Source organism: Canis lupus, chromosome 16 (assembly GCF_003254725.2).
Source record: "Canis lupus dingo isolate Sandy chromosome 16, ASM325472v2, whole genome shotgun sequence".
Classification (NCBI taxonomy): domain Eukaryota; kingdom Metazoa; phylum Chordata; class Mammalia; order Carnivora; family Canidae; genus Canis; species Canis lupus.
In genome coordinates this window covers 16,705,766-16,723,864 of record NC_064258.1, presented here as the reverse complement: position 1 = coordinate 16,723,864, position 18,099 = coordinate 16,705,766, and the positions used below count along the sequence as shown (strand labels likewise).

General features: G+C 53.1%; 1 protein-coding gene across 4 annotated transcripts in view; it reads left to right on the top strand.

The window, feature by feature from the left end:
* PRKAG2 (protein kinase AMP-activated non-catalytic subunit gamma 2) overlaps positions 1-18,099 on the top strand; it is a 264,514-nt gene that overhangs the window by 36,138 nt on the left and 210,277 nt on the right. Inside the window, exon 1 of one of the 4 annotated variants that reach the window (XM_035699690.2) lies at positions 10,123-10,541. The exons of the other annotated variants lie outside the window; for them this stretch is intronic. The gene's annotated coding sequence lies outside the window, so the exon portion shown is untranslated. Of the gene's footprint in view, positions 1-10,122; positions 10,542-18,099 lie in introns of those variants that run through there. 4 annotated transcript variants of the gene reach the window in all.

Sequence of the window (18,099 nt, the reverse complement as noted above, 5' to 3'; positions counted from 1 at the left end):
TTTGTTGCCTCCTCCCTCCCCAGTCTCTGACAGTTTCTGAGTTGTGAAGCTTCTGGGGCAGATGAGGCCACTGAGAGTCTGACGGCCCCAGACTCCCATCTCCTCTGGTTCTACTCTCTGGTCAGACTGTATGTGGCAGAGGGCCCTGTGCCCACTGCTGTGCCCGTACATGGTGAGTGCTCACAAACCAAGGCAGGTCATTGTTACAGAGCTTTCCTGCAGCCGACCTGCCCCGTCTCTCCCACCTGTCACCACGGCTCCTGTCTTAGTCACTAAACCCAGTGATGGTGCTAGGAGCTCCCCCCACCACCACCACCGACCTGGGAGTTGGTCTTCTCTGCCTTGTCAGCAGGGCCGGCGGGGCTGTGGGGAGACGGTGAAGGTTCCCCATCACAGAGCTGGTGACCAGCCCACCACACACCAACTAGCATGCAGGTGATGAGCTGGCCACAGACCTGTGGACGGTGGTCAGGTTCCCTGACTACGCACCGTGGCTCCTTCTGAGACCAGGCAGGGGATGAGAAGTCTGAAAACGAGAATGTCTTTAGAAGCTGATAGTGAGGAAGGGGCTGGAAGAGTCGAATCAGAACAGTAATTTGTGTGCAGAACCTGGCACTGGGCTACCCGACATAATTATTTTTTTTATTTTTTAATTTTTTTTATTGGCTACTAGGAAGGCTTAGAGATTTGGGAAATTCCATGGGAGGGCCCACCAAGCCCTACCTGCCCAGTACCCCCAGGGCCATCTCTGCAGTAAATGACAACTTCCTTCAATAAAGTGGCAATGAGGCTTCAAGGCAAGAGAAGGGGGCTAACAATGAATAAGACCAGGGCTGGCAGGCCCATATGAGCATTGTCACTGTACCCCTTTACCCCCCATGAAGCTGCAGCCCCCACAGACGGGGATTGGGGTGGGGACTCTGGGCCCCACAGGGGAAGAAACCTACTTATGGTCACGGAGCAAGAGAGTAGGGAGCAGATTCAAACTCTGATCCCCCAGCCAGCGGGTTTCCCCCGTAAGGTACGGACAGACTCATGTTCAAATACCTGGGCTTATTCCGTTAAGAAAGTAAGAAGCCATTCAAAAAGACCGCGTGATGAATGATTCCATTTGTAGGAAACATTGGACACACACACAGAAAGTAGCTCAGTGGTTGCTGAGGGCTGGGGAGTAGACAGGGAAATGGAAGTAACAGGCATGGGGCTTCTTTCTGGGGTGACGAAAATGTCCTAAAATTGGTTGTGGCGATAGCTGCACAGCCCTGTGAATATACCAAAAGCCATTTTATCAGGCACTCGAAATGGATGAACTTACTGCTTGTGAATTCTGTCTTAATAAAGCTGTTGAGAAACGAAGGGGAAAAAAAGCAAGCGTCTTGGTTTCCAGGGGTGCATTTAACAGAGCACCACAAACCAGGGGGGCTTGGAGCCACAGAGATTGATCATGTCCCAGGTCTGGCGTGAAAAGTCTGAAATGCAGGTGTGGGCAGGCAGGGCTGTGCTCCCTCTGACAGCCCTTGGGGGGATCTGTCCCAGGCTTGTCTCCTCAGGTCCTAGTCATCAGTCTTCCCCGTGGCTCCTCCCTGTCTATATTATATGTCTGTGTCCAAATTTCTGCCTATTTTTGTTTTTTAAGTTTTTATTTATTTGATATAGAGCGAGAGTACACAAGCAGGGAGAGTGGTAGAGGGAGAGAAGCAGGCTCCCCAAGGAGCAGGGAGCCTGATGCAGGGACTCGATCCCAGGACCCTGAGATCATGACCTGAGCAGAAGGCAGACGCTTAACTGGCTGGGCTACCCAGGCACCCCCACACATTTCTGCATTTGTAAGGACATCAGTCATGTTGGAGCAGGGCCACCCTGGTGCCTTCAGTGTAACTTGATTGGCTCTGTAAAGACCCTCTTTGCAAATAAGGTCACGTTCAGAGGTGCTGGGCGTTAGGGCTCTGACCTCACTTTTGGTGGAGAGGACACGATTCGACCCAGGAGAGTAAGGAAGGGTATAATGCATTCTGAGAGAGAGGTATAATGCCTGTTAATATCTTTGAAAAGTTCTAGCTTAAGGTTTTGTGTTCGTTTGATTTTCAGAAGAGTTCATTGAGATGGAATCCCTTTAGCAACGAACCTGGAGATGGGGGCCTTCCTGTTCTTCCATCTTTCATGGGGATGTCTGCAGGCAGGTGCTGTGCTGGGGCCACACCTGGCCACGTAGGTGGCTACCTGCACCCCCACCTGCGTGCCCGGCTCAGGCCTTGGGCTCCTGCTTGTAAGTGACACGAGGTCAGGGAGCAGGTTCTGCAGCTGAGGTGCATTCCTCTTGCTCTGGGCGAGGGAGGGGAAGGGGGTGGCAGGAGCTGAAAACCAGTTTCCCCTGAGGTGTCCTAAGGACACTTAGAGGTCCACAGTGGGGCCCTGTGCTTGGCAGAGGCTCAGCTTCCCCACGGCTGATAGATGCAGAAGGTTTGTTTTGTTTTTTTTTAAATCAGGGCTGAAATTTTTCTGTTGTGGGTTCACTGTTCTTCCCGCACCCAACAGCCATTTGTGAGAAAAAAGGAAGCTGACTCTGCGGTGTGGTGGCTCTCCCTGTCCTAGGGCACCCCAGCACTAACTGGGGCAGCTGGTCCCATCCCACCGGCCCACCCCCTGGTCCTCAGCTCAGAGCCTTCAACCCAAAGTGATGCGTCCTCCCTGAGCACACTGGACACCTATCTGTCGAGCTCATCACAGGAGCATGTTCTAGAGCTCCAGTCTTGTTCCCGCAGTGGGACTCAAAAGCTTCTCCAGGGCAGGGCCTGTCGCTGGTTCCTGTTTGGCTCCAGTAGGGCTTGTACCAGGTAAGGCTGAACCCTGGTCAGTGGGTCTATTCAAGGCTGGCGGCGGCGGCAGTATCCAAGCCCTCTCCTGGCCCTTCTGCCGCTTCTGTTGCTAGAGACTTCCGTGGGATGTCCCCAGTTCTGCTCCAACCCCAGACCTGTCCCAGAGGTGGTTGCAAGTGTGTGTTTCCAGAGCTTTCTTTTGATTACCTTTTGCCCCTTCCTACTTTGTCCTGAGGTGCAGTCTTTGAGGCTCTATCTCATTGTTGTGTGAGATGCCAGGTGTGAGATGCTCCTTTCACACCTGCATCGCATGTCGTTACAATGGGCTGTACTGCCTCCCAGGCTGTTGGTTTCCATCAGTTCCCAGGTCCTGTTTACTCCCTTAAAACTCAGACCAGCACCCACACAGCCCACGCTACATACCAGGCTGGGTCTGTCTGTATTTAGAATACAGGTGTGTATATGCATGCACATGTGCGTGTGTCTTTCCATATATACATCACATACGGCAACCCGGTGGGGTACGTGTGGTTGTTATTAATCTCATTTTACAGAAGAGGAAATGGAGGTACAGAGAGGTTCGGTGCTTGTCCAAGGTCACAGTGCTAGCAGACGGCAGGACTGGAATTCAAACCCGCAGAACAGTAGTGTCAGTTTAAAAGGATGAGTGAAGACTCTTCCCCGTCAGAGTGCTCAGGAAGATGAGTCCAGCCTCAGAGAGGACATGCTTGGGGCCATGGTTAGAAAGGGCAATCTGGAGGAAAAAATTGCTTTATGCCCCAGTGTGATTTGTGTTGGTTTCAATTAAATTGGGAAGACTGGTGCATGTTAGGCAGCAGCCTGGCTTTCGCCACCTGGGCCCAGAGCCTTCTGTTCAGTGGTGCCTTTGAGGCACTTTTAGGTCACAGACGTTCAGAACTGGAGCACCTGCCTGATACAGCCAAGCTCAGCCCCTCAGCCAGCATTCAGCTGTGGGTGCACCGAACCTGGCTCTGGGCTTGAAGGGGAGACCTGGTTGTTGTGAGCCTTCCATTGGCAGAATGTCCAGGGACCGAAGAGGGAGCACGTCCCAGGGAGGCTCACAAATCCAGGGACTGTCCCACGCCTGTTTTTCTTAGCCTGTTGTTGCTTACCTCTCAAACCCTCAGCCTTACTCTTTTCATGAAGCTCTTTTTCACGGAAGTCTTTTTTACGACTTCTTCCAGTGCAGCCTCTCCTGGAAACTTCTGTGGAGGCTGCTGTCTGTACCACGTGAGGCACGACATCAGCCCTCAGCCTGGTGGTTCCTCGTGTCCGTGATTCTCCTCCCAGCCAGGACTCAAGTTCCCGGGGTTGGAGGCCCCTCTGTTTCTCTCGTGTTCTGTAGTTGGGTGCCCCAGGAGTGTTCCTTGTTAGGAGATGGACCACCAAGAGGTAGAGCAAGACCCGGTGGGGGGGTGGGGGGCTGCAGGGGCTCTGACAGACTGAGGGGCCTGTATTGGGGCCCAAACCCATCCTGTTCTTGACTGCAAGAAAATGAAAGAGGGAAAGGAGGGCCTTTCCAAGGGCCATGCGATTTCTTTGCAAGGCAAGGACACTCGAGTCCCAGACGGTAGACACCCACTCCTGGGATCTGAGGAGCATTCTCCTTGGCCAGTCAATGGGCCTGGATGAGACCGAGACCGTGCAGTGGTGAAGACAGTGTGTGCTCCTCAGAGCTATAGGGTGGGCCTGGGAGTTAACATGATGGGCGCTGGAGGAGCTAGGGCAGGGGATACAGGAGAGGCTTTGCAGCCCCTGGGGCTGGGGTGGGCTCAGAGAGGAGCCTGGCAGAGAAGAGGTCCACGTGGGCTTCGGCAGGCAGATACCCGTGTGTGCATGCGTATGTGAGTGTGTGCGTGTGTGCCTGTGTCCTATTTACCCCCAATCCACCCCTACGCCCTCAGTGTGCATCACCGTTTTGGCTGCCAGCACAGATGGCAAGTCCTTCCCCTTCTACCATCTGTTCCCTGTACCTTCCACACCTAAGACTTGTTCAGACCGAGTCTGGAGAGGTCACCATGGGGCCACGTGAACAAGCCCAGCGAGCTTTCTGGCAGGCAGGGCTCAGCCCTTCCCTATCAGTTAGCGGGAGTCGGGATCCTGGCCCCCTCCGCACCCAGCTCCTGGCCTGGCACAGGTCACTTCCTGGTGGGCTGCCTGGGATTTAGAGCTGGTGTACTAGTCAGCGGAGCTGAGAGCTGCAGCTCTACAACAGGGGAGGCAGTGGGCTCCTACACACACATGCACACATGCATAGTCTGCACACACACACACAACACTTCTGCAGGTGGGAGGCTCAGGACCTGCCCTGCGCTGGAGGCTGCGGGGAGATGGAGGCCTGAGATGAGTGTCCACACCTGCAGCCCCATCAGGTAGTCTGAGTCTCTGAAGACCTTCGAGAGTCCAGAACTTGGTTGTGAAAGATGGAGAGTTAGTTACCCTTGGCAGGGTTGGGTTTGGTTTTAGCTCCCCTCTGTTGGAACCAGGGCAGGGGAGCTTGAGGGTTGTGTGCAAATGTGCATAGTTCCAGAGCTGCTGGTTCTGTGTGGCTAGAGGGATCCTCCCGGGAGGGACCCCGGAAGCTCAGCTGGCAGACGTCCGGGTACTTTGTAAAGTGTGGCGCCTCCAGCACTGGAGGTGAATGAGGCTGGGTATCCCGCCCCCCCGCAGCAGGTGGCATACCATCAGGAAAGGACTCTTATGCCAGAGTTTGCCAGACTGCCACAGATGATGTTAGGCCACAGGTACAACCTATTCCTGTAGCTCAAGGGAAGTCTTGCTGCTGCCTTGGGCGGTGGGGGGTAGGGGGTAGGGGTGGGGAGGTGGGAGGTAGGGGGGGTGGGGATCTCTGGCGGGTTTATGCAGAGGTGCTACAGCCTGTGCCATCCCTTACCGAGCCAGCCTGAGCCAGCACTTACTTACCTTGAACACCACGCACTCCTCCGAGGGAAAAGAGCTCAAACATTTCTTGAGCTGATTCGCAAGTCTTCCAGTATAGACTTTAATAAGGATGTTGGACATGCTGAGTAGTCTTTGTCATCTTGATTCCCAGCTGGGATACTTCAGAAGCTATCAGACCGCCCCAACGTATTGCAGAGGGCTCATAGAGTCAGGAAGGCTGGCCTCAGGCTGTTTGTAGGAATGGGATTCCAGAGGGAAACACCATAGCTGTTGGCACCCCTGCGCGACCCAGGACATCTCAGACACTGTTTCCAGTGGACGGCTGAGCCAGCACCATGCTAACACCAGGCTGTGCCCCCCCTTCTGGGCCAAAATACAAGCACAGCCAGTACAGCCAGGAATCGGGCACTGGGCCCAGGGAACCCTTGGTTTCAGTGTCTCTGGCTTCCCTAGGCATAGATCTGGCAGCCGCAGGATCGCTGCCGGGAGTGCAGGGCCAGCAGTGCTGGCCACCAACAAAAGGAGAGCGATAAGGCTTTGCTGAGCAGCTGCTGTCGGTCTGCAGGATTCTGTGATTAGCGTGATACCCAGGCCTGGCACCGTGGCCAGTACGGATGTGGGGTTGTGGGTCCCTTTGCTGTTAGAGCTGTGGCTCTCATCAGGAGATGAGGTGGGCATGCAGCATTTGGTGTTTAGGCTCACGAATGAAGATGGCATGGGATTTGGCAAAGGGTCTGTGCCGGATTCCTAGGATGCTCAGAAATCGAACCCAGGTCTGATACCCATGGCAGGCAGGCAGGGGCACCCTCCTTTCCCTGTGTGAGTGTGTTTTTAGTCTTCGGTGGCACTTGCACAGCTGAGGTAAGGCAGAGAATAGTGTGGAGTTTTTCCTTGCCACATTTCCCATGTTATTTGTAGTCTTTGAAGTCACTGCTGTGATTTGCTGTGATTTCCTTACCCCCCAGTGCATGACTCCATCAGAGCACACGGGATAATCCCGTTCCTGCACGTTGGGTGGCATCAGAGCCTTCCCCACTGTTGCACGGCCCACCTCTGTGCCTAAACCTTCACTTGCCTTTTAGGACGGACCCCCTAAAAGGGAACCTTCCAACTTCAAGAGTGAGCATACCCTCTTATTTTTAATTACACGAGTAACAAACAATAGCCTGTGCTACAGAGAGACCAGAAGATACAGATAAGCAAAAATAAATAAGTAAATAAAAGGGAGTGGGTGTGAACCTGTTAAATGTGTGGAACACAGCCAGGCTCTAGAGGGGATGGACTTGTGATTAAATCCTGGTGGTGGAACTGATGTGTCTGTCACTTTGGCAACTCAGCCTCTCTGAGCTCCAGTTTCCTTGTTGATTAAAAAAAAAAAAAAAGGTATTATTTTACCCATTTCCCTGTTGTGTAAGTTGAGACATTTGTAAATACCCAGCACTAAAAATATACTCAAGAAATCAATTCCAGGAGAGAGAGGCTGGGTAATAACTTACAGATGTTGGGAAAGCCTATTGAGAGTGGTGGGGGAACCCATGAGGACTGTGGGATACAAAACCAGGCATGCAAAACCAGGCAGAGTCAGTAGTGTGCAGGCATGGGGTGCTGAGGGGCCCATGAGGACCCTGGGCAACAGCTTTGTGCAAGCTGGAGTAGTTGGAAGATTGGGCAGCCGTGGCTCACTGCAGAATGTGGCTTTGTTCTGCAGGTAGCATGGAGCCATTGTTCTGGTTTTTGTTTTATTTTGTTTTTGCTTGGTCATTTTTGGTCTGGTGAGGGTACAAGGGCAATACTCGGAAAGCAGTGTTTAGGAAGATTGATAAGTGAAGGGCAGGTGAGTCAGAGGGGATGTCCCACAGGCAGGAATATTCTCAAGACCAAAGATGGAACCAACAGCAGCCTTAGGCTGTACAAATGTCTTCAGTCCACTGGGCCTCTCCTTCAGGAGAGCAGACCTCCACCCTCCACGGGGAGTAGGTGGAAAAGCTGCAAGCCTGAAGAGGAAGCAGGGACGTAGGGTGCAGTGGAGGTTTGGGGAGTGGGAATAGATGCAGGTGAAAGCAATAACTGTATTCGTGGTTGGTAGCTTGCAGGCTGGAGTGGGGTTGTTTATGCTCCTCAGTCTCTAACAGATAATGCCAGGTACCTGACACATGGAATCACTGGCAGTCAGAATTGCAGAAAGTCATTCACAGACTATAAGTCATTTGCAGGCGCTTGTCTCCAAGTGCAGCAGGCCTTTGAACGCTTTGGATGGCAAAGCCCATTTCTCTGGCATCTCCAGCATTCCAAGCAAAACTAATTAGCTTTTTTTCCCTCGGGTTTGTTTGTATACTTTGGAATAAAGCACAAAATAAAACAAGCCTAGCTAACCCAGCGAGGCTAGTCCCAGAACCAGCAGGAGAAAATATTGTGATTGGCTGGGTCTCTGGCCGACCCTTGGTACCACAGCCAGGGGGCTGGCTGCAGGGTGGTGGCGTTCCACTCATCCCTAAACGGCACCAGCTTCTTGCTAAGCCGTGAGTTTACACTAGCACAGCCCTCTGCTTCCAGAATTATCTTGTATGTCCCAAGTTGCTACTTGTTTTTGTCCAAAAGCTTGCTCGTCCATTATCCCAACAGCAGCCCTGGGAGATGTGCAGAGTGAGTGTTTTCCCTAAGAATATTTTCTCAGAAGAAGAAGACCTGAGGTTCAGAGAAATGGTTTGTATCTGAGCTGTTGTCACAAAATGTCTGTGTGTAGGTCTGAGAGGGCCCAGAGGTCCTTTAGGTAACATGTTGCTCAGTCTGCAGGCAAGAAAACAGGGTTCAGGTTCAGCATAACTGGTAGCCAGAGAGATCCTGGCCCCATACCCATGCCTCTGATCCCTCGGGCCTCAGAATGGGTGTGTTCTTTGGGTGAACAGTGACCGTTCTGTACCCTCTGGGCAGAAAGAAACCTTAAGAAAACCACAGACTTCCAACTCTATTAGGAGTTTCCCGAAGTTCCAAACTCTCAGTTGCCATTTTGTTCATGACCTTGGACGCCATGCGGCGTTCCTTTCTCCCCACAAAGCATCCTGCATACCTCCTCCACGGCTGTCCCACTCTACCCTTCACATTTGTCACCCTTTCCTGAACCACAGATCTGCCAGCTAAATCCTGTCATAGAATCAAAGAACAGATTCTTCCAGGAAGACTCCTCCTCTGCCTGAGTACTGTCTTTTGAAGCAGTTTCTCCACTGCTAACAAGCTTAAGTCATTAGTAAGTTTTATTTAATAATGAGCATCGCAGGCTTCTGAAGTGAGGACACACATTTTCTCCCTTTATGAAGAAGATTTTAAAATATATTTTTAAGTAATCCCCCAACACACAGCGTAGGGCTTGAACTCACAATGTGGAGATCTAGAGTCACATGCTTTTAACCACTCCTCCGAGTGAGCCAGCCAAGTGCCTCTCCTGCTCATTTTCTCCTAATCTGTTTTCTTCCCAGCCAGCTTGCACACTCCCCAGGGAAGTGTGTGAAGGTAACCCAGGCTCTGTTTCAATCAGGTATGGGAAGACATAGAGACACCAAGATTGGAAGGAAGGCGTTTACCATCCTCACAGACCCCTAGAAATAGGAGGCTCAGCACACCAGGTGGGACCACGCAGAGAAGCCCCAGGCTGGGTCAGGAGGCACAAGGTGTGCGAGGAAAATGTAGGCAAATGTAGGCAATTGTGGTTTGTGCTGGAAGGATCTGGTGAGGCAGGGCAAGTGGGTTTGGGATTGGCTGGTTGGCATCATTTCAGCAGGCTCTGGGTGCAGCGGTGCCCCTGGCTGTCTGGTGCTGCCCCGGGTGATTAATGCAGGGGGAGGAGGTCAGGTCGGGCGTGCTTGCAGGGGCTGTTTTGTATCTGAAAGGCTTGCTCCCAGGTGAGCTATTCACTCTCTCTAGGGAGGGGCTAACCCCAGGAGGGTGGTCCCACCTGGGGCTGCGCAGAGGCCACAGACGTCAGAGCCTCAGAATTACAGAAAACAAGACGCACTGGATACAGGCAGGGCCCATGGTGCCTTCCAGGTGTGGGCAGGTTGTGTGGGCAGGGCCGAAGGGCCGTTTGGCAGGGCCGTGGCCAGAGAGCAGGATGCATTCCCGTTCCCAGGGCAGGGCTCCCTGGGGAGTCCGGGTGGCCGCAGCCACTGTGTCCTCTGAAGCTAGCCGGCCTTGGCCCGTGTAGATGGGGACGGCGCAGGGGCCCTGGCGGCCTCAGGACCTCCGGCCGATGATGCCACCGGCTGCTGCATCATCAGCCTCTCCTGCCTTCCTTAGCCTTGCCGCCTGTCTTTTTAAGAGCCCTGGCCCAGCCTCCCCCTTCCTCCCCCCCTCGCCTGTGTAGTGGGACTTGCCTCCCCAGCAGCCCCGGGCACAGGTGGTAATGACAGCTGGCTGCAGTCCCGTCACTGAGGGGATCTGCCCGCGCTCTGCCTGCGTGTTGAGCAGCACAGCACCTCTCGCCAACAAGACTGTCGCCGGCGCTGTCTCTGGCCAGCTCATGCTGTCTGCCGTCCGCTTGGTGCGCTGCTCTGGGGACTGGGAACACGCCCAGCCCCGGTGCCCATCTGTTGCAGACGTGCGGCGGTGGCGGCTCGGGGAGCGGCCGAACCCTCGAACCCGCCGGTGCTGAGGGGGCTGGGCGAGCCGACTCTCATGGGCCTCTGGAGCGGGCGGCAGGATCTGTCGGAGCCGGGAGCGCTGCGCCTGCGGCACCCGCAGCCTGTGGGACCGGCACCTGCAGTCGGCACCCGCCACCGCGAGGACACCCCCGGGACCCCTTGGGGCTGAGTAAGCTGACCCCTGAGCCGCGTCCCCGAGTGCGTGGTGATTGTGCGTTTCTGTGTGCGCCCCCCCCCCCCCATGCTTTGTCTCCTCTCTTTGCCAGACTGATGCTGAATCGTCGCTTTGTTCTGCGGGGGCCTCGTATTCAATTGAACACCCCCAGGGGGACCTCAGCGTTCCTTCCCTACCTCCGGGCTCTGTGTTTTCTCCTTACCTAACTTTTCCTGGGGATTGAAAGAGGATAGTGGTGGAGGTGGTATGTGTGTGGGGGCGTGTTCCCTCTCCGTGTTGGCCCCTCCTCCCCCGCCGGGCCGCCCTGCCCGGGAGCTGGAGCTGCCCGCTCCTGAGTGTGGCTCTGCTCTGCGCCCCACCTTCCCACCTCGGAGACAAGTTCCCCGCTGAAATCTCAGCAGAGTTGGCATCCTCTGCCTTTCTTCCCCCACTTCCCGAGTCATCACTTATTATTCAATCTGTCCCCAAACAGAAAGGGTTGGGGATGGTGTGGGAGCCCTAGGACACCCCCCCATGTTGTCCCTTGCAGGGCTCTTGACCACACAGCCCAGTCCACTGGTGTCCTGCCCGGCGAGGGCGAGCTCTAGGAGGCATACTTGTTGCTTTTACCTTATGGAGAAAATATTGAAGAAACAGAAACTGGGAGGGAGCAGGCAAGGAAGGGAAGGGGGAAGATGGAAGATGTGCTCACCGAGGACTGAGCCGAGGCTTGTCTGCTCTCTGGTCTGGAGGAGGCAGGTGGGGGCTGAGAACCCAGGTCTGCAGAGCTGCTGCTGGAAAGGACTGTCGCCCCTCAGCCTCCGCTGACACCCAGGCTTGCGGCTTGGAGCAGGCTGCTGAGTTTTTCTGGTTCCCCCAAAGCCCCCTCCCTAAGCCAGGGGCTGCATTAGTCGTGTGTGACCGAACTTCAGCTCAGAGTCTGAGATTGGTACTTGGGTCCTACTAATTGAGGCCAGGGGTTGGGCTGGGGGACCCGGCGGGGGCAGGGGCAGGTAAATAGAAGAATGCGGCTTGATTCTGTGCTTCTGGACTTAACACCTTTGGGGGCGGGAGAGAGAACAGAATTATTAGACAGTTTCAAGACTTGGGGAACAGTAGAGGATTGAGTATGGCATCATGGCAGGTGCCAAGCGTTGAAAACACTGGTGGGTCCGGGGGCAGCAGGGTGCAGGCTTACCTCCCTGAGTGCAGGGGAGACCCCAAAACATAAATGGAGGGCCTCTCAGGTGCTGTCAGGTGTGGCTAGGGAAGAGAAGTGCAGGGGTAGACAGGAGGGAAGTGAGCAGTCAACCCAGGAAGCTTCCTGAGGGAAGCAATGAACAGATTGCAGCAACAGTGCCTCGTGGGCTCTCGGTCAGCCTCTCTGGCCAGGCTGGCTCACTTCCTGACCCCACAGGAGAGTGGCACAGCTTCACACCTCTCCCTTGCTTCTGCAGTTTGCACAGGAACTTGGCTGGAAAAATTTAAGGTGGGGGTTTTTGTTGGTTTTTGGGTTGTTTTTTTGTTCATTGTTTTGGCCCGACATGAGGTCTATGAGACAGGTGGAAACTCCTTTCTATGCAAGAGGACACTGAATGTAGCATTCATTCAGCAGAGGTCACTGAAAGCATCTGGCCTGCTTGCCTCACCTACAGAAGAGACACTCCTTGCCCCTGAGGCCCAGCCTGGTCTTCACTGAGGCATGTGTGGGGAAGAGGGAGGTGAGTAGAGAGGACAGCTATGTGGATGTCACCCCTTGTCATGGACTCCGAAGCTCTGGTCCCCAGGCCAGTATTAAGTCAACTGTTTACTGAAACAAACTCTTGAGTGCTACGTGCCAGGCAGTGGCCATCCAAGATGAGCACGATGCTGGGTCTTGACCTCCTGGTCATTAGTTCTGGACAGCTGAGGATCCCTGAAAATGCACGTTCTGATTTTGCACCCGATTTCAGCCCAGTGGTTAACAAATTAGGATCTTTCTTGGATTTTTCCCACCTCCTTACTGTTCTCTTTCAAACCATATATTTTTCTTCCTTGAAAAGTGTTGCAATCTGACCTCCCCCGGGACACCCACACTGACAAGTCTTGACCCGTACCTTCTAGCAAACCTCCTTAGCACTCCCTTATACGTGGCCTGTGGGCTAAGATGGTGGGTTCATGCTTATACTTTTTTGTTTTATGCATTATTTTGTATTAGGTTGTGTTCAGTTAGTTCTTGTAATGATTCATTCGATTGATCATTCGATTGATCATTTCCTATGGTCAGTTAGGGCTTTCGTTTTTTAAAGGAATGTCTCCAAATCACCTGCTATTAGCTCTTCATGCTTTGGTAAGTGTTTATTGACTATATATTAGGCACCAGGTGCCACAGATGGCATTTTCATGGACACTAATGATCTCAGTTCTCATGACAATCCTGGACACTTCCCTCATTTTACACAGGAGGAAACTGAGGCTCTGTGAACTTCATCTATTTGCTAAGATTATGGAACTGGCATATGGCGAACTAGGGTTCGGATTGAGGCCCTCTGACTCCAAAGTTGCTGCCCCCACACCTCCTCCTCTGACTCCCCCTGACTCCTCCCCTGCTCCCTGTCTCCCTCCCTCAGACCACCCCCCAGCCTCCTCTCCAGTCCTCCCCTCCAGCCTCCTCCCCTCCCCTCCAAACCTCCCCTGAATCCCCCCCTCCACCGGCCTCCTCCCCTTTGCCCCCTGTCTCCTCCCCTGACTCCTTAACTGGCCTCCTCCCTTACTCCCCCACCTCCTTCCCCCCCTCTCCTCCCCTGCCCCCTGGCTTCCTCCCCTGTCCCCCCACCACCACCTCTGCTGCCTCCTCCCCTGCACCCCACACTGCACTGTAGGAGCACATGGCAAACATCCAACAGAGAAAATGTGTTTATTAGCCACCATCAGGTTGTGGTGACCAAGCGGGACTTAGCCAGTGTTTCAGTGAAGGCTCTAGGCTTCCCCAGCCCTGAGATGCTGAGGCCTTGCCTTTCTAATACCAGGGATGGCCAGCATGAATCCATGGATGTTCTGTGTTCTTGGGCATACCTTCCCTCTGCCTGGACAAACTTCTTTTCCATGAGTGTGACTTAAGGCCGTAGAGCCCTAAAAGAGGTTAAGGACAGAGTACGGAGCTCTAACCTCAATGACTAAAATTTGGGGTTTTGAAAAGGGAGTAGTCATAAGCACCTGATACTCGAGAACTCGGCGAAGTTGCCTCCTCAAACCCAGAGCCCCCTTGGCACTGGGTCTGGGGGTCAGACTTAACTTCAGGTCTGTGTCCTGCGCTCTACCAGCTGGGGACCATGGGCAAGTTATCTCACCTTTCCGAGCCTAATTTTTCTTCTGAAACTGGAGATAACCACAAGACCTCACAGGATTGGGGTGAGACCAGTTGACAAGGGCCAGCTCCCCACCTGTAATAGGTGCTCAATCAGCAGCAGCCTCCTGGTGGTGAGTGGTTGGTTGTGGAGTGTGGGCGCCAAGCCCAGCAGAATTCCTCTCAAAGCAGGACCTTGAGGTGATCTGGCTTTCTGATAGAACTCTCTGGATCTCATCACTTTGATTATTCACCAGGGAGTCAAGGCCGGGGGGCTGGGGGTTCGGTTGGGCCCCTGTAGTTCCCATGCTGTCCCAGTGAGGCCAGTTCCCCACCTGACTGAGCAGCTGGTCAGGCCCTCTCCGTCCCTCCCGCCCCACCTGCCCCACGCGGACATGGTCATCTGCCATCTTGGCGTGGCTCCCCTGCCACCACCCTTTCCTGAAGGTCACAGTGGCATGTTTGCATCATCTTCCTCGGATCCTAAAACCCTTCCTTGATTTCCCTTAGCATCTTTCACCCTAAGATAGAGCACATGGAGGGGTAGGGAGAGAAAGTAGAAGAAAACAAAGTCAGACGTGGGTTCTTGTTTTGATTTTTACTTTGCGAATGAGGTATGTGGTAGCATTTTATTGCTTCGTGTCTGCTTTTAAGGGAGTCTGCCATCTGCCTGGTAATAATGGCTTCATCTCGTTAGTCACCCGTGAGTTAGACTTACTGTGCAGATTCCAGTAAATAAGAGAACAGACACTTGGCGAGTCAGAGCAGAGCCAGCCCTGCCGCCTGCAGCTGCCCTACTGCCGTGTTGGGGGGCTGACCACACAATGCGGGGGGCTTCCAGGCAGCCCGAGGAGGGTGGAATGGAGGGCTGTGGAATCGGGGTTCCACATTCTCTCCGATGCTGGTCTACCTTTTCTTTTTGGTTCTACCTTTCTATGGCTCAAGAGCCCCTAGGACAGGGTTTCGCTGCTTCTTGCAGAGAGAACCAGAGAATCAGGAGCTGAGGAGAGGTAAGACGAAGCATCAAGCCTCAGGAAGCTCTGTGGAGCTTTTCCTTTTCTCCTAACCCCAACAGCTCCTGTATTTGACCTTAAACACAGACATTCTCCTTGCTTTCTGATCTCCATTGGCTGAGTCACATTCATAGTCACATTTTCATGGCTGGAAGTGAACTTGGAGCTGACACTTGTGGGCATTCGGGGTAGTGGAGATGGCCCAGGCAGAGGCTGTGCTGGGATGGCTTGTGTTCAGGAGGAGGTCGTGAGGAGACAGGCGGACAGTTACCCTCACGTAGTGTAGGGACAGTGCACAACCCACTCCCCCAACCAGGAGCAACAGAGTCTCCTGTCAACCATATGGGGTGTGGGACTCTCCAGAAGGAAGAAAAGGTGATGGAACACAAGGTACACAAAGACACCTTTCTGGAGAGTGTGCCTCTGCCCCTGCCCTCAGCTCTGGGAACCATTGATGTAGAGGCCCTGGCGCTCCACATGAACCATGGCCATCTGATGCTTAAACCCTGCCCACCTCATGCTTTTTTTTTTTTTTTTAATTTTTTAAATTTATTTACGATAGTCACACACACACACAGAGAGAGAGAGAGAGAGAGAGAGAGAGGCAGAGACATAGGCAGAGGGAGAAGCAGGCTCCATGCACCGGGAGCCCGACGTGGGATTCGATCCCGGGTCTCCAGGATCGCGCCCTGAGCCAAAGGCAGGCGTTAAACCGCTGCACCACCCAGGGATCCCCCCACCTCATGCTTCTTATCAAAGCTCTGAGATGTGTGAAGACATTTTTAAAAAAATATTTTATTTATTTATTCATGAGAGACACAGATTGAGGGGGGGGCGGGGCAGAGACATAGGCAGAGGGAGAAGCAGGCTCTATGCAGGGAGCCTGATGTGGGACTTGATCCTGGGACTTCAGGATCATGCCCTGGGCCGAAGGCAGGCGCTAAAGTGCTGAGCCACCCAGGGATCCCTGTGTGAAGACATTTTTAAAAATCTTTTCACCAGTAAGGGTCAGAAGGGTGGGGGCACCTGGGTGGCTCAGGTGATTGAGTGTCTGACTCTTAATTTCGGCTCAGGTCATGATCTCAGGGTCATGAGATCGGGCCCCAAGTCTGGCTCTATGCTCAGCGTGTTCTATGCTTGAGAGTCTCTCTCTCTCCCTCCTTCTCTCTGCCCCTCCCCCTGCTTGCACACACACTCTCTCAAAATAAATAAATAAAATCTTTAAAAAAAAAAAAAAAAAGATCAGAAAGGTGATTTCTGCTTATCCAAAGTGTCAAGTTAACTATAACTGTGATGATCCTTAAAGCGCCATCCCTGACACCTAAACCTGCCCTACCCAGCTTTGACAGAGAATAGGTATTTCTACAAAGGTGAATTTTCTGGATGACAGGATCTCCTCACCATAAAGAGTTTTTGACAGGCTCCGAAGACAGATGAGCTTTCCTATTTCAGAGTCAAGATGGAGCTGATAGGGAATCTGGATGTGTCCTTGGAGGGGTGTCTGCATTTTAGAGAGCAGGAATGATCTGCTGTTTAGGCCCAGCAGACAAAGATGACAGGGCAACTTCCAGCACCGAGACGCTGTGGGGAGGGCCTGGCACAGCACCCACACGGGCCCCTCAAACACATGGCTTCTGGCTTCTGACATGAGTGCTGAGGGCTTTTTGATGACACCGCTGCTGGTGCTGTACCAAGTTGGGGAGTTGGGGCTGGGTTGGGGGGCTGGACTGGGTAGAGATTCATCCTTTTGAACAGATTTTCCACTCAGTCTCCCAGAGCCCTCTGTCCCCTGGTGGGATTCGCCCTTCATGTTAGGCCCAGACCCAAGCCAGGCACTGACCCAGAACGGGCCGGGCCTGGCTCAGAGCTCACTGCAGGCATTGCCAGCATCTGTCACCACCCACTCACTCTGAGTCACCCCACACTTATCTGCTCACATCACAGAGCCTTGAAATGCACTCACCAGTTGGTCTTCCAACACAAACCCCGGGGGACACTTGGAAAGAAGGGCAGGTCTTGGAGGAGGAGAGGAGGGATGTGCTCCATTTGGCCTGGGGTGTGGGTAAGGGGCTCTGAGTGCCCCAGTCAGGACCTGGGGACACCTCTCTTCTGCCCTTGGAAGTGTCAGGATGTCCCTCCGGGCCTTGGTTAGCAGCCACCTGGCAGCTCTCCCCAGAAGGACTTGCTCCTTCTCCTGACTGCATAGAGAAAGGGCACTGGGCCATGCCGGCACATAAAAATTTGTTTTTCCTTTTTCACTTCTCTTCATTCTCAGATCTCTACCTGGTAGATGAGAACCATCTCCGCCCCCCTCAACCCCACCACACACATATACACACATACTCGCCCCTGCTGTCTCCTAAGTGGGGAGAAAAGATTTCTGCTGGTGGATGGGAGCCCCAAGTGGCCCTGGGGGCTTCTTAAAGTGTGTGTGCATTCTGGGATTCCACCCCAGTGTACTGAATGGGCTCCTCAGCAGCATCTTCCATGCTCTGAGGACTGGCTTTGTACTTAGAATGGATTGAATTGGAGTCAGCATTTCCTGTCCTGCTCCTTTATGTAAAAAGAATATTCTAGGGGCACCTGGGTGGCTCAGTTGGTTAAGCATCTGACTCGATTTCAGCTCAGGTCATGATCTCCAGGCCTGGGATTGAGTCCCACATCGGGCTTTGCGCTCAGCAGGAAGTCTGCTTGTCCCTCTGCCCCCTCCCTGCTCATGCTCTCTCTCTCTCAAATAAATAAAATCTTTTTTAAAAAAGAAAATTCTGCCTAGGGTCCAACTGAACACTGAGAATAACAATTTCCCCCCAAATCAGCTTTCTCTAATTTCATTCATGGAGATAGAGAAGGAGATCATTGTGCAATTGAAAAAAAAAATCCAAAGAATATTATTCAATAATCCCAAATGCCTGGGGACTCTGGTTAACCCAGAGTTCTGAGAGCTACCAGCTAAATCTTATTTAGAATGCTAACTGTAAAAAAAAAAAAAAATTAGAGTACTATAAAATGCACTTAACAATGAAACAAGACCCATCACTCAGTCTCTAGTACATTTAAGGCCCCAGTAATGCCACTCTAACAAAATCTTGATGCCAGTGAGTAAGGACGTCCGGTTGCGATAAGCTAGCTGTAATCAACCTTCTTCATCACGTTTAAATATTCACCATGTTCTTGCACTTCCTACTTGGCTGGAGTTAATACAGGGGTGGTGGGGAATTGTGGCCTCAGCCCATGA